General features: G+C 37.6%; 1 protein-coding gene and 1 long non-coding RNA gene across 3 annotated transcripts in view; one reads left to right on the top strand and one right to left on the bottom strand.

Moving 5' to 3' along the window:
• Positions 1-16,089, bottom strand: part of LOC142345860 (electron transfer flavoprotein-ubiquinone oxidoreductase, mitochondrial-like) — a 326,221-nt gene that overhangs the window by 148,103 nt on the left and 162,029 nt on the right. The gene's annotated exons all lie outside the window — the stretch shown is intronic.
• LOC142345465 (uncharacterized) lies at positions 4,537-6,027 on the top strand. 2 transcript variants are annotated; one of them, XR_012759329.1, is made up of 2 exons: positions 4,537-4,613; positions 5,068-6,027. It is a non-coding gene; the product is annotated as an uncharacterized LOC142345465 (long non-coding RNA). The 2 variants fall into 2 exon arrangements; XR_012759328.1 differs by having other exon boundaries at positions 4,549-4,613; positions 5,054-6,027.

The following is a 16,089-nucleotide window of genomic DNA, read 5'->3' as shown; positions in this document are numbered from 1 at the left end:
TTCAAGGTTATTTATGACGACACAAAACTACCTTCGTATTTAGGCATTAATTGGTTCAACAATACGCCGTTTGAAAAACTGTGAACAAATTAACCAACCTTTAGATTCTAAATAACGTTTGTTAACATTTAATACATTTCGACTCAAACTCAAAATTAGATCAAGCTATTTTTTCCCTTAAAGCGTTGCTGCAAATTATCATCCAACCGAATATTATGTAATATTTTTGAAATCATAATTGACTTATTCTATTTTCGGCCAGGCGAGCAGTTGGTTAAGAGGTTGTTTCGGTGAGACAATTTTAAAGGGACTTTTGTTGCGTTTTGGGTCAGTTTAACCCGCAGCTTTCCTTCTCTCTTAGGAGACTTTCACGTTTGATCAGATAGCGTGTCGATTTTCCACGCCATACGTAATAAGGCCAATTAAAGACTTACTCCTTTATTCCCGGCTTCTTTTCCCCCAAATAAAATTTTTCCCAACATTTTTACGACGTCTTTACCCTTGTAAATTCATGCGCTGTTACAATTTACACTACCCAAGCAAAAATCCGCCAATTTGCGAATTTAAATTGTTGCAAGTTGATGAAATAAAAAAAGGATTTTCCATCGTTGTTATCAGCGGAAACGTGGAAAAAGTGTGCTCTAAATTCGAGCCAGCATCTCTTATCAGCGAGCCAAGTTTGGTAATCATTACACGCGCTGGTCTGAAACTTTTGCGTCTGTTTTAACTCATTTCGCATTTCGTTGTTTTTGCTTTTTCTTGTAAGCATCATCACTCTAGCCAAGTATACGTTGAACAAGTAGAGCTTCCTTACAACTATATATTTCATGAAACTAACAAAATTTCTAATAATTTATAATTAGTACTTTATAATTAATAATTTAGAAATTTACTTTTTTTGGTTGTTCTCGTTCAATTTTCTAACATAATAGTTGCATATGTTTAGGTTATGGGAATCAACTCGCAAGGTGGTCTTTGGGCACTTAAGAGGGTAACAGTTAAATGGTAATTTTGGAGGGGAAGTAGTAATGGGTCGGACTCCTTTGAACACAGTTGTAAATGACGACACCACTTTTATTCTTGTCTTTCCCCACTTGTGCATTGCAATGTGAAAGGGGATAAATTTTAGTGTGCGCCACTCTCCCACTTATTCATCCGTCGGGACATACCCGCTACAATTAGCATACCAAATAGATTTGTTGCATTTGGACGAATTTTCAAAAACACATTACGCAGGTAAACAAATTTTGAAAATTTCTTTCTCGAAATCTGCTCAAAGTTTATTTTTTTTCAGAGGCTCATTTGCAGATGCAAAAAAGTAGTTGATTTATTGATTAATTGTTTGATGCACAACGGCAAGCCCTAATTACGTGTACACCTATACGCAAAAGCGACCCGTCCGCATGAAAGGTTAAATTTAGTACAACAAAGCTTGCATTGCACGTGCGTGTCGCCAGTACCCCCTTGAAATACGGCAACAACACTTATACAAGAACTGACAATTTAGACCATATGTACAAGAACAGAACCACACTATCGATATACACAACCCCCCTCCTCCCCCCCCCACACACACACACCACTCTACGCTTCCACAGTACCACCCCATGCAATCAAAGTACAGCCAGATTTCAAGCTCGATGGGGTGCTCCATAGAGATTTACAGATTTACCCAAAACTTTTCTACGGAAATCTCCCCACCCTTTGCATGTTAGCCGTTCCTTAAGCAGGAAAAACACGTGACATTTCTTGCTAGCAGCCTGACTACTGATTATGTATCTAGATATGACTACAACTACTATTTATCTATCTATCTGTCATGCGTTTTCCCGTGGCAGCACTAAATTTGAGCTTGTATTATTGTATTGCTTCCTTCCTTCACTGCTCTTCTTCTTCCATTTTGTTCCTTTTTGCCCCTCTGTTTCTTGCCCATTTTAGCCCCAAAATATCTCCCTAACTATCTGCCTGTTGCCCTATCTCTCCCCTCTACTAGTAGTCCTATTCACACAACCTAAGCCGCCTCCCTACCCCTAACTACTCTTACTACTACCCCCCACCTCTACCACCACTAACACTAATGCTCCCACCAATAGTTGTAATCCTGCCATTGTCCATTTGACTGTCTCTCTCTCTCTCTCTCTTTCCCCTATACTTGTATATCAACTTATGTTTCTCTCTCTCTCTCTCCGTGTTTAACTCCGCCTGAAATTGTTGAACCCTGTAGGGCGAAACACTCCTCAACTTAACACTCGCCTAGCCGATTGACTCATTTCAAACGCAAACAGTGCAATTTTTTGCATTCAAACTAACAGGTTTTAGATGAATACAAAAAAACAGACAATCATAAGGTTTGTACGTTGATGTCATCGTTTTTCAAGGTTATTTATGACGACACAAAACTACCTTCGTATTTAGGCATTAATTTGTTCAACAATACGCCGTTTGAAAAACTGTGAACAAATAAACCAACCTTTAGATTCTAAATAACGTTTGTTAACATTTAATACATTTCGACTCAAACTCAAAATTAGATCGAGCTATTTTTCCCTTAAAGCGTTGCTGCAAATTATCATCCAACCGAATATTATGTAATATTTTTAAAATCATAATTGACTTTGTCTATTTTCGGCCAGGCGAGCAGTTGGTTAAGAGGTTGTTTCGGTGAGACAATTTTAAAGGGACTTTTGTTGCGTTTTGGGTCAGTTTAACCCGCAGCTTTCCTTCTCTCTTAGGAGACTTTCAGGTTTGATCAGATAGCGTGTCGATTTTCCACGCCATACGTAATAAGGCCAATTAAAGACTTACTCCTTTATTCCCGGCTTCTTTTCCCCCAAATACAATTTTGCCCAACATTTTTACGACGTCTTTACCCTTGTTAATTCATGCGCTGTTACAATTTACACAACCCTAGCAAAAATCCAATTTGCGAATTTAAATTGTTGCAAGTTGATGAAATAAAAAAAAGGATTTTCCATCGTTGTTATCAGCGGAAACGTGGAAAAAGTGTGCTCTAAATTCGAGCCAGCATCTCTTATCAGCGAGCCAAGTTTGGTAATCATTACACGCGCTGGTCTGAAACTTTTGCGTCTGTTTTAACTCATTTCGCATTTCGTTGTTTTTTCTTTTTCTTCTAAGCATCATCACTCTAGCCAAGTATACGTTGAACAAGTAGAGCTTCCTTACAACTATATATTTCATGAAACTAACAAAATTTCTAATAATTTATAATTAGTACTTTATAATTAATAATTTAGAAATTTACTTTTTTTGGTTGTTCTCGTTCAATTTTCTAACATAATAGTTGCATATGTTTAGGTTATGGGAATCAACTCGCAAGGTGTTCTTTGGGCACTTAAGAGGGTAACAGTTAAATGGTAATTTTGGAGGGGAAGTAGTAATGGGTCGGACTCCTTTGAACACAGTTGTAAATGACAACACCACTTTTGTTCTTGTCTTTCCCCACTTGTGCCATGCAATGTGAAAGGGGATAAATTTTAGTGTCCGCCACTCTCCCACTTATTCATCCGTCGGGACATACCCGCTACAATTAGCATACCAAATAGATTTGTTGCATTTGGACGAATTTTCAAAAACACATTACGCAGGTAAACAAATTTTGAAAATTTCTTTCTCGAAATCTGCTCAAAGTTTATTTTTTTTCAGAGGCTCATTTGCATTTGCGAAAAAGTAGCTGATTTATTGATTAATTGTTTGATGCACAACGGCAAGCCCTAATTACGTGTACACCTATACGCAAAAGCGACCCGTCGGCATGAAAGGTTAAATTTAGTACAACAAAGCTTGCATTGCACGTGCGTATGTCGCCAGTACCCCCTTGAAATACGGCAACAACACTTATACAAGAACTGACAATTTAGACCATATGTACAAGAACAGAACCACACTATCGACAATCACAACCCCCCTCCCCCTCCCCCCCCCCCTCCCCCCCACAACACACCACTCTACGCTTCCACTGTACCACCCCATGCAATCAAAGTACAGCCAGATTTCAAACTCGGTGAGGTGCTCCACAGAGATTTACCCAAAACTTTTCTACAGAAATCTCCCCACCCTTTGCATGTTAGCCGTTCCTTAAGCAGGAAAAACACGTGACATTTCTTGCTAGCAGCCTGACTACTGATTATGTATCTAGATATGACTACAACTACTATTTATCTATCTATCTGTCATGCGTTTTCCCGTGGCAGCACTAAATTTGAGCTTGTATTATTGTATTGCTTCCTTCCTTCACTGCTCTTCTTCTTCCATTTTGTTCCTTTTTGCCCCTTTGTTTCTTGCCCATTTTAGCCCCAAAATATCTCCCTAACTATCTGCCTGTTGCCCTATCTCTCCCCTCTACTAGTAGTCCTATTCACACAACCTAAGCCGCCTCCCTACCCCTAACTACTCTTACTACTACCCCCCACCTCTACCACCACTAACACTAATGCTCCCACCAATAGTTGTAATCCTGCCATGGTCCATTTGACTGTCTCTCTCTCTCTCTCTCTCTCTCTCTCTCTCTCTCTCTCTCTTTCCCCTATACTTGTATATCAACTTATGTTTCTCTCTCTCTCCGTGTTTAACTCCGCCTGAAATTGTTGAACCCTGTAGGGCGAAACACTCCTCAACTTAACACTCGCCTAGCCGATTGACTCATTTCAAACGCAAACAGTGCAATTTTTCGCACTCAAACTAACGGGTTTTAGATAAATACAAAAAAAACAGACAATCATATATAGGGTTCATACGTTGACGTCATCGTTTTTCAAGGTTATTTACGACGACACAAAACTACCTTCGTATTTAGGCATTAATTGGTTCAACAATACGCCGTTTGAAAAACTGTGAACAAATAAACCAACCTTTAGATTCTAAATAACGTTTGTTAACATTTAATACATTTCGACTAAAACTAAAAAAATTAGATCGAGCTATTTTTTCCCTTAAAGCGTTACTGCAAATTATCATCCAACCGAATAATATGTAATATTTTTAAAATCATAATTGACTTTGTCTATTTTCGGCCAGGCGAGCAGTTGGCTAAGAGGTTGTTTCGGTGAGACAATTTTAAAGGGACTTTTGTTGCGTTTTGGGTCAGTTTAACCCGCAGCTTTCCTTCTCTCTTAGGAGACTTTCACGTTTGATCAGATAGCGTGTCGATTTTCCACGCCATACGTAATAAGGCCAATTAAAGACTTACTCCTTTATTCCCGGCTTCTTTTCCCCCAAATACAATTTTGCCCAACATTTTTACGACGTCTTTACCCTTGTTAATTCATGCGCTGTTACAATTTACACAACCCAAGCAAAAATCCGCCAATTTGCGAATTTAAATTGTTGCAAGTTGATGAAATAAAAAAAAGAGGATTTTCCATCATTGTTATCAGCGGAAACGTGGAAAAAGTGTGCTCTAAATTGGTCCACTGTCACAACTGATCTCAACAGTCTTATGTATTTGAAATTTATCGTTTTCTGATACGAATTTAATCATATTTCCCCTTCGAACTTTCCCTGATTTGTGACGTCATAATTGGAAATTATTCCTCATTTGACAACAACCGGATATCCAAAGGCGCTCGTTGCGTTCTCAAAAAACGCGCCATATTGACTGTTTATTTCAGTGTAAAACTGTTGTATTGTAAAACATCTTTTTTATTTTATTTTTCCATCAATCCTTATAGGTGATTTTTACCATGAATTACAAAGTTGCAGCAGCCGTACTTGTTATTTCCATCACTTTACTTGTGACTACTTTGCCGACGGTAGAGGCGACAGCATTTTATCCCCCCATGGACAGACGATCGAGGATTTATCGATTCCAGAAGAGATCCGGCTACCCTCCAGCAGTGATCAATAATGGCAAGAGACTATCATTCTTGCAAACGGCAGTGAGCAACATGCAAACTAGACCACACTGGTTATAATATGGTTATAAGTTGGTTGCTTATTAATTCGCATGTGCGATAGATATCTTAGATGTAAATTTTGGTGATATGTTTGAATTGACTTTTCAACTATGTAGTAATACAGCCATCCGAGTATCTGTGGCGCTCAATTGGATCATAGAATGTGGCTTAAAAAAGATTTCAATGTAAATTAAACTACTAATATTTGGTCCAAATTTGACAGACATAATTTCAGGAAAAAAACACACAGGGGCAGATATTGAATGAGTATTTACGAAGAATATAAGAATCATGGATCTACTTTTTCTTTGTTCCTCCCCCCCCCCTCCCCCACCCCCACGCACCCAACAAAGAGTTCCTTTGTTCCTTAGTAGTTCAGTAGACATTAACTTTTGCGCCCCTAGCACACATGTTGTTTTTACACTGTAGCGTGTGTGTTCAAGCAATAAATAATATTTGCAAATGGGATCATAAACTGCAGGGGAAGACAGAATAGATCCAGAATACTGATCATAAATAAAAAGAACTGCTGAAGGTACAATTTTCACTGCACTAACTAAACAGAATAGGTTTCTATATACTAACTGACAGCAGCTTGTTTATATTTGTGATATCACTACAGGGAACATCTATATCATTTAACTGTGATCATCAAATTGACGATCTTTTAAGTAAGATTTTTGCAGAAATCAGGAATTACATTCTTGCAACCGGAAATGAAGGCTTTGCTTTGTAACTTTGCCCGCATCAACTACTATGGCGGCAACTTTATGGCAAAATAGGGAAAACCAGTTTCACACTGAAAATTTGGTTGATCGAACCCGGGTTGACCCCATAATTCAAAAAGTTATAAAATTACAACTTCATATTATGGCTTCTATGAAAAGTTGTAACCATAGAACTCTCATTGTATGAAAGTTGTAAAATAACAAACTTTTAAAGAAATCATGAAGAGGGCTAAAACAATGCACAATTAGTGTGTTTCAAAAAATTAAATAGAAAAAAATTCAAAAAAATTATTTTTCAGTGATACCATATTTATGGAAAAGTTGTAGTCATAGAACTTCATAATTTTTTTTGAATCCTAAGATTTAGAAATCGCAATTTCCAGATGTTTCGAAAACTGCAATTTCTTTACAGTCAACTCAAATCTGAGCCCCAGGTGACATTTTTGCATTACTTTATGGAAAAGTCGTAGTCATAAAACTTCATAGAGCAAAAATAAATTTAATTGCTTGTTAACAGCCAATTTGAATGTAATGCGTAACTTTTTAACTTTTTTCCAGAGCCGACTAAACTAGTCATATGTGAAGTATGCAAAAGGAGAAAAAACGCTGTTTAAATCATTCAATGTGACTTCAAACACAAAAATTAAGACAAATTGCTGGTTTCTGGGCAAAACTTTTTATATTGCAGTTGTGTTTTATAACGTTCTTAATATCAAAATAAAGCTTGTTTAGTGGGTTTTATATTGCTTTTTATTATTTTGGTACTTTCCCCACATTTTCGAAAAAAAAGGCCTCTGCAACTGCTTTATATAAGTAAAAAAGAAGAGAAAAACAAAAAATCGAAAAGTTTTGAGATTAGTTGTATTATGTTTGCTCGCTGCATGGTATGCAACCAGGTCTGAGAGCTTGCAGTTAGGTCTAAATTTACAGATATCTCTAGCTTAGATTTCCAAGAGGGTGATATCAGGCAACTCCTTTGAAAATGTCGTTTACGCAAATTTTTTTAAAACTTTTTGTCACAAATAGTTACTGTTTTTCCGTTATCCCAAAAGCAACAATGTCTCAAAAAGGTTTCCCACACTTCCCGTAAGCACGAAACACGTTTACAATAATGAGACATTGATTTTATTTGTTAAAAGACTTTTATTTTGACTTTGAACTTGGAAAAACATTTTTGTTTTTCGTAATTGCTTTCCAAAAAAAGTGTTGTAACTCAATGAAAAATGAGATTTATGAAAAAATTAATTTCCTTAAAAAACTTATAAGTACTGCACTCAAGCAACATAAAAAATTTTTGCTTTTGAAAACTCTAAATAACATTGAAAAGGCAATTTATCATGAAAAAACACAAAAATTAAGACAAATTGCTGGTTTCTGGGCAAAACTTTTTATATTGCAGTTGTGTTTTATAACGTTCTTAATATCAAAATAAAGCTTGTTTAGTGGGTTTTATATTGCTTTTTATTATTTTGGTACTTTCCCCACATTTTCAAAAAAAAGGCCTCTGCAACTGCTTTATATAAGTAAAAAAGAAGAGAAAAACAAAAAATCGAAAAGTTTTGAGATTAATTGTATTATGTTTGCTCAATGCATGGCATGCAACCAGGTCTGAGAGCTTGCAGTTAGGTCTTAACTTACAGATATCTCTTGCTTAGATTTCCAAGAGGGTGATATCAGGCAACTCCTTTGAAAACGTCGTTTACGCATTTTTTTTAAAATTTTTTGTCACAAATAGTTACTGTTTTTCCGTTACCCCAAAAGCAACAAGGTCTCAAAAAGGTTTCCCATACTTCTCGTAAGCGAGAAATACGTTTCCAATAGAGAGACATTGATTTTATTCGTTAAACGTCTTTTATTTTGACTTTGAACTTGGAAAAACCTTTTTGTTTTTCGTAACTGTTTTCCAAAACAAGTGTTGTAACTCAATGAAAAATGAGAGCTTTTTGGAAAATTTAATATCCTTACAAAGCCCATTAGCACTGCAATCGAACAACATAAAAAAGTGTTGCTTTTGAAAACTCAAAACAATTTTGAAAAGGCAATTTATCATGAAAAAACACAAAAATTAAGACAAATTGCTGGTTTCTGGGCTAAACTTTTTCTATTGCAGTTGTGTTTTCTAACGTTCTTAATATCAAAATAAAGCCTGTTTAGTGGGTCTTATATTGTTATTTATTATTCCGGTACTTTCCCCACATTTTCAATAAAAAGGCCTCTGCAACTGCTTTTTATAAGTAAAAAAGAAGAGAAAAACAAAAAATCGAAAAGTTTTGAGATTAATTGTATTATGTTTGCTCGCTGCATGGTATGCAACCAGGTCTGAGAGCTTGCAGTTAGGTCCTAACTTACAGATATCTCTTGCTTAGGTTTTCAAGAGTGTGATATCAGGCAACTCCTTTGAAAACGTCGTTTACGCAATTTTTTTTAAATTTTTTGTCACAAATAGTTACTGTTTTTCCGTTACCCCAAAAGCAACAAGGTCTCAAAAAAGTTTCCCACACTTCTCGTAATCACGAAATACGTTTCCAATAATGAGACATTGATTTTATTTGTTAAACGTCTTTTATTTTGACTTTGAACTTGGAAAAACCTTTTTATTTTTCGTAACTGCTTTCCAAAACAAGTGTTGTAACTCAATGAAAAATAAGAGATTTATGGAAACTTTATTATCCTTACAAAGCCCATTAGCACTGCAATCGAACAACATAAAACAGTTTTGCTTTTGAGAAATCTAAACAACTTTGAAAAGGCAATTTATCATGAAAAAACACAAAAATTAGGCCAAATTGTTGGTTTCTGGGGTAATAGTTTTCTATTGCAAAAGCTTTTTATAACGTTCTTGGTATCAAAATCAAACTTATTTAATGGGTCTCATTTTGCTATATAGAACTTTTGTTTTTTCTCCATTTTTCATTGTGAAAAAAGGTTCTGCACCTACCCTAACAGGGGTCGAATTTTTGAAAAATTGAAAATTTTCAAAGTTTCAAAAGTTAATAACTTTTTCGTTTGAACGAGTTAAAGCTTGTATGAGGGCTCATTCTTTTGCATTTTAAATATAGTTGACTATAATACCAATGCTTTTTTTTACTATAAGCTATTTGAATGGTAAAATTGGCAATTTTTTGGAAAAAAAAAGCGTTTTGGCAAAAATCAGCCCTCTAGCCAAAAATCGATTTTTTGTCCTGTGATATATAACCTTTTTTCTTTGTTCATATGAAAGCCCTGTTTGTCCTGATTCCAAAACACCAAAAATTTTTAGTTTTCGTTCAGTGGTTGCCAAGATATAAAGCTTTTTGTTCAGTGAGGTGGGGGGGGGGGGCTGAGACAGGGGGTGCGAACACTGCGGGTGCAATTATTAATTTTTAGTTTAGTTTGTATTATCACTTGACTTGTAATTCGCTGGTGGAGCTCGAGTAATCTGTTTTCATTTCGCGTTGTTTAATGAGGCGCTTCAGTTAGTGCGGTTGTGAAATTTTCGTTTTGCCCTTGCCTCGTTCAGATGACATTCTCAAGGATGCAGGCCCGGACCAGCTCCACCGCGTCCCGACTGCCTGAACTGAAGGTCTTTCGCTAACAACAAATGTGTAATGAGCATGTCAGAGAGTTTGAAACGGGCTGGATACAGAATTATTATAACGTTCGTACTGAATGGGGTCTATTATTGTTTCAACACCCCTTTCCCATTTAGCTACAAATCCACGTCAGCCCCCCCAGCCTCCCCCAGCCCCCTTTTGACGTAAGCACTTCGGATGGTGTCTTGAGAAGGAAGAGAAGGGCGAGAGACACACGCTCTGCCACCTGTGATACCCACATCTGCATCATAAGTTGATCCCAGACTAACAGCACTGCCTGTGCGTCCAACACACTCACAAAACCCTAGAATGTACATATTTCTATAAATGGGTTTATACGTTATCTATAAAAATTTTACAGAGAAAAATAGGCAAACTGGCATCCTGGAACATAAGTTTTTCAACAAATAATGGGTCTTTCCCATTATAGACCCCCAGCTTAGTGGGCATGTAACCTATAGCCCCCCAATAATGGTAATTATACCATAATGGGGGGCTATATTTTCAAGTGGGGGCTATAATGGGAAAGACCCCACCCCCCTTCAATCTGATCATGGCTGAATTTCAGTTATTTTCTTGGTTTTTTGTTGTGTCCCAGTGTGATTTATCAACATTTGTGATGTTATAAGGCATGATAGCAAGGGCGCTAGGGGAAGGGGGCGTAAAAGTTAGATGCCCACAAAGCTTGGGGCAGAATATAGATGTCATTGACGGGCGATGTCTGATCATTAACTACCCAGTTTGACCAGACTTGGAAAACTTACTAAGGCCTTACTATAGGGGGGGCTATAATGGGAAAGACAACATATCGAAAGCCAAAATTGGGTCAATAGATCGAAAATTAAATTATTCCAGTTGCGTATTGGCCGATCAGATTTGAGCGCTCATTTATTATACAGCATATAACATGTTGTGTTGTGATATTTTGTTCGGTTGTGATAGATTCATATCAAGTCCCATGTGCCGCTAAGACATGGCCATGGCTCACGAGGCATGGCCATAATGTGGTAATTATACTGCAGCTCGCAAATAAAGCTTAATTTGAACCATTAGTGGGTTCATATTTGTCATCAACTAGTGTAACTAGTTTAGTGGGTTCATATTATGTGCACCTCCGAGACGCACGTGCCATAATTTTACATAATGATTTACCATGTAATGACATGTGCTCTGTAAATAGGGGGAGCATAGCGTACCGGGGGGTGGGGGGCAAACGGAAAAGATACAAATTTTGATCGAACCCCTTGTGATTGAAATCCACCGCTCATAACTCTGCAAAACCTACGCAAAAAATGTATAAGGCTAGCATTATTCAATATTCTAATCGGAGATGTCTTATTATTCCCCACATTTCAGACTGTTATTTTTATGAGCAGCATTGCTCTTTTTTGGTGACTTTGGTCACTTTTTTTTGCGTCAGATACTTTCACGTGGTACCATCATTGCAGCCAACATTGGTCAGGATATGGTCTTTGAGGCTATGGCTTTTTGGGTGTTTGAGCGCTAGATTTTAATACCAGTTGCTTTTAAACCTGTTTTATTATACTTTTTAGATCTTAGCAAGGTCCCAGCCACACGGGTCGAGGTGGCATAGTAGGTAGGCTAAGCAAAATAGACGTGTTAATTTTTTCAATGTTTTTGAGATAGCAATGACACATGTGCCACTTATTGGCGCCTCTCACCTTAAAAGAATTGCAGATGTCTTCCAATTCCCATCGAACTTTACAATAGAAGCACGAGGAGGGGCGCATTTATGCTTCTGGCTTGAACTAAAAGAGGCTATCAAAGAACACGAGGTCTGTATGGTTATGCTAGGTGGTAACAACTTAATCGCAAAGCCAAACGATCCGATACAATATAAAGAAGAGATGAAAATGGTGATCGGGCAACTTACACAGTTAAGAAACTTCTGCAACGGTAACAATGTAAAACTCATCATATGGCAAGTGATCAACCGTATTTCTTCTTGCAAGGAACCGTTCGATATAATTAGTGCACTCAACAATCGCTTGGCAGAAAATAAACTAAAACTGCACTTTCGAACTTTTTCTTATGAGGAAGATTTCCTGCCTGATAATGTTCATATGAAGGACTGGTGGTATGTTAATGCTAGATTTGATTTGGTAAACATGTGCAGTAGTGCCCCTGAAGCCCGCCCAGATCTTGTTGAAATAACCTTGCCCAATTTTAATTGAAGTTGCTTTCAATGCGTTCAATTTAAAATTCAGATTTCAAATTTTTTTCCGCCATAAGCAAGTTTTAGAGCTGTAAAATTGAAGTTTATAGTTTTGAAATTTCAAATTTCTACAGTTCCACCCGATAGTTGGGGGACTCTACCATTTTTCTAGTCTCAACCGATAGCTGGGGAGCACTATAAAACCAAGAGCTCTTTTGCTGTATCGAAGTCCACCCGATAGTTGGGGGAACACTTAAGGATTATAACAATTAAAAGTTTCTACAGCTCCACCCGATAGTTGGGGGATTCTTCCATTTCTTTGGTCTCACCCGATAGCTGGGGAGCACCATAGAACCGAGAGTTCTTTTGCTGTATCGAATTCCACCCGATAGTTGGGGGAAAATTTAAGGATTATAATAATTAAAGTTTCTATAGCTCCACCCGATAGTTGGGGGATTCTTCTATTTCTTTAGTCTCACCCGATAGCTGGGGAGCACCGTAGAAGCGAGAGCTCTTTGCTGTATCCAAATCCACCCGATAGTAAGGGGAAAATTTAAGGATTATAACAATTAAAGTTTCTATAGCTCCACCCAATAGTTGGGGGATTCTTCTATTTCTTTAGTCTCACCCGATGGCTGGGGAGCACCATAGAAGCAAGAGTTCTTTTGCTGTATCGAAATCCACCCATTAGTTGGGGGAAACTTTGAGAGAATTTTTGAGGACTGTTTTTAGAATCTTAAAAGATTAGTGAAAATTTCGAATCGGTCTAGTAGAATATTGATTGATTGTCATACAATCTGTTTATCGTATTCTAAGAATGGCAGAACGAGTGTATAAATACCTGTATGCTGCTTGTTTCAAATTTGCGTAATTTGAAGTAGCCGACTTCTTGAAGGTCAAGTAGTGGCGAATTAATACCTACTGACTTTTATCTAGAAGACATTGATTAATTGTTGTTTATGTTTTTACAAAGTGGTCTGAGATTTGCAATTCTTTTTTGGTTTTTAGAAGAAATGTCTCTCTTTAAGTTAAGCGATAAACTTATTATCGACGGACCACGCTCAACCAAAGGCATTATGCCGAATAAAAACTACATTGACTCACCAAGTGATACGAAAAAAGCGATGAATCTGCGTTGGATCTTTTACAAAAAATATGATCCCTATCCTTTTGTGCTCGCACACAACAGTTCGTACTGGCCATGGCAGGCAATATCCATTGGCGACAAGTAGTCAATGGTGAAAGGCCACAAGATGAACTTTAAATCAAGCGACTCCGGGACTTTCAGGGCTTCTTTAGTAAAGATAGTATCTCGACAAGAAGTGGACGAATTTCTGAAAGGTGTTACACACAAGATTGCAGATGCGAACGGAAGCCTGTCGGACATTAGTTCTATTGCGTTAGTGAACCTGTTTAAATATTTAAATTGAAATGTATCACAGAACGCGTTCTATTAGTAAAATAGCATTTTTTTCAGTGAGACAAGTAATCGCCAAATTGAGACTGAAAACAGTCCCCAAGACAATGCGCAAATACCAGAGATTTCTACCCAGTAAGTGATAACTTTTCGTTTCAATGAAAAATTTTTTTGATAGATTGAGTAGTAATGATTCTAGCATAGCTAATAGGGAAAGGGAAGTTTTATAAAAGTTGACAACAGTTTTCAATGGGTTAGGAAAGGGTGATCTAGTTTAAATGCGGTTTTCTACTCAGGGACAAAGAAAACGAGAAACTGCCGTGAAAGCGAAGAAGCGGGTTTCCAGTAAAAAAATGCCAACAGAAGGATCCATTTCTCGAGTGATGTGATGGTGGTGGTGAAGGACTATGAAAGTCCACAAATTGATTTTGCCAAATCTCGATGCTCAACGCCCTGCAAAGCACCAACTGTTAATGACATTACGGATAAAGACCGCCCGATAGCTGACCTCATAGATATCGTTACAAGCAAAATTAATGAGGTGCTCGACGAGCAAGAAAACCATATGCGCAAAGTCACGAAAGAAAACGCAACGCCCTGCAAAGTAACAACTGTTACTGACATTACGGATAAAGACCGCCCGATAGCTGTCCTCATGGATATCCATACAAGCAAATTTAATGAGGTGCTCGACGAGCAAGAAAACCATATGCGCAAATTCATGAAAAAAAAACACAGTGTTGAGAAAGCGATTGCTAGAAGTACTGGGTGATGGCGATAAGCCGGAGTCCTTGAAAAGAAAATCAAGGCCAATCGTGATGACACTGAGCCGCACATGTTCAACGGCAAGGACTTAATGCGGTTCAAACGGACTGATGAAGGACCGTCAGTGTTTGGAAGAACAACTGCAGCTGAAATATTTGGTAATGAAATCAACTGTAAACTTATTCATGAGCGTATTGCCGTAAAAGTTCAGAGAAAGAATACTCGAGGAGCCTGTGACAGCCAAATCGAAGATATATTTGTTCAATTTGTTTCGAGAAACTATACCAACTGTACTGAAGAGGCATTGAGTCGAGCAATTGCTGGAGCCTACCAGTTTGGCACTGAGTTGAAACAGAAATACTTTCCCTAGATCACTTTGGAGCTCAAATATATCAATTTTCTTCGCGTTCTTTATTTTATCTACTCAGAAAGGTGCAGTTGAGCTGTTTGCTCTTTCCAGCTGTTGTTGTAATATAATCTTACTACATAACGTCTCTCAATGCTTTTGTTTTCCATTCTAAACCAGCTTTCATTCCGATGAATCAAAACTAGTTTCCTTCTTTTTTTAAAATAAAAGCTAGAATTGGAGCAATTTGGTGTTATTTTTGTTTTGATATTTGTTAAGACCTTCCTCATGAGCGTTATCTGTTTATTTCTTTTGTTGAATTGAAACTTGAGCAAGCTCGACTTTTGCTTACTCTTAACCGCGTTCGAGTTTTCAGCTAATTCTTTTTTTTTCTGAGCTCAATCCTATTAGAATAATTGTCTGCCTACTGAAAAATGTTTGTCTGTTTCATGTTAGAAATGTCCTTTCTTGAAAATTCATCATCGGAAGATGAGCAACCTGTTGCTAAAAGGAAATCGGTAGAGAAGCGAGACAATTGGCCTTTGGATAGTGGCAGTGATTCTGATTTTGACTTGGAAATGAGCAGCGATGAAGCTGAAACCACGCTTGTACCTTCAAATCCAAACTTGCTTGATCGTTCGCAGCGCTCTGGAAATGCTGACCAAATTGCTGCCTTCAAACAAAAATTATCGCGAATGGTAAATAAGCATAAATCGTGCCTAAAGAGGTTGCGACAAGAAGATAGAGCCAACAATGAAGACTTTTTTGCTCTAGTAACTTACCATAAAACGGGGGAGCTGCCAGCTGCTGATAATACAACCGCCTATGAGCCTGTAATTCATGAAGGAATTAATTTGATGCTAGTTCCGGCAGGGGCAAGCGCGGCCAAATTTGGGCGGCATCTTGCATAAGCGATGTATGGAAAGGGAGAGGAGTGCAAACTGCAGAATTGCATCATTGGTGCCCAGAGGCGTCGAAAAGATGTTCGGTTGCCCGTAGATGAAGAAGAACGAGCGAAGTTTGAACTGGTAGTTAGGAGAAATTATCTAAAGTTTCCAGAAGCTGCCTATAACGATGCTCGTCATGCGGCAAATCAAATGGGTCTCGGCATCAAGCTCAAGATTCTGCAAGGAAAATCCAATAATTGATAGTTCCTCAATCGTATTTTTATTA

Source organism: Convolutriloba macropyga, chromosome 9 (genome assembly GCF_964194025.1).
Source record: "Convolutriloba macropyga chromosome 9, txConMacr16.3, whole genome shotgun sequence".
Lineage (NCBI taxonomy): Eukaryota > Metazoa > Xenacoelomorpha > Acoela > Convolutidae > Convolutriloba > Convolutriloba macropyga.
Note: the sequence above shows the minus strand (reverse complement) of the source record. Positions and strands in the feature narration are given on the sequence as shown.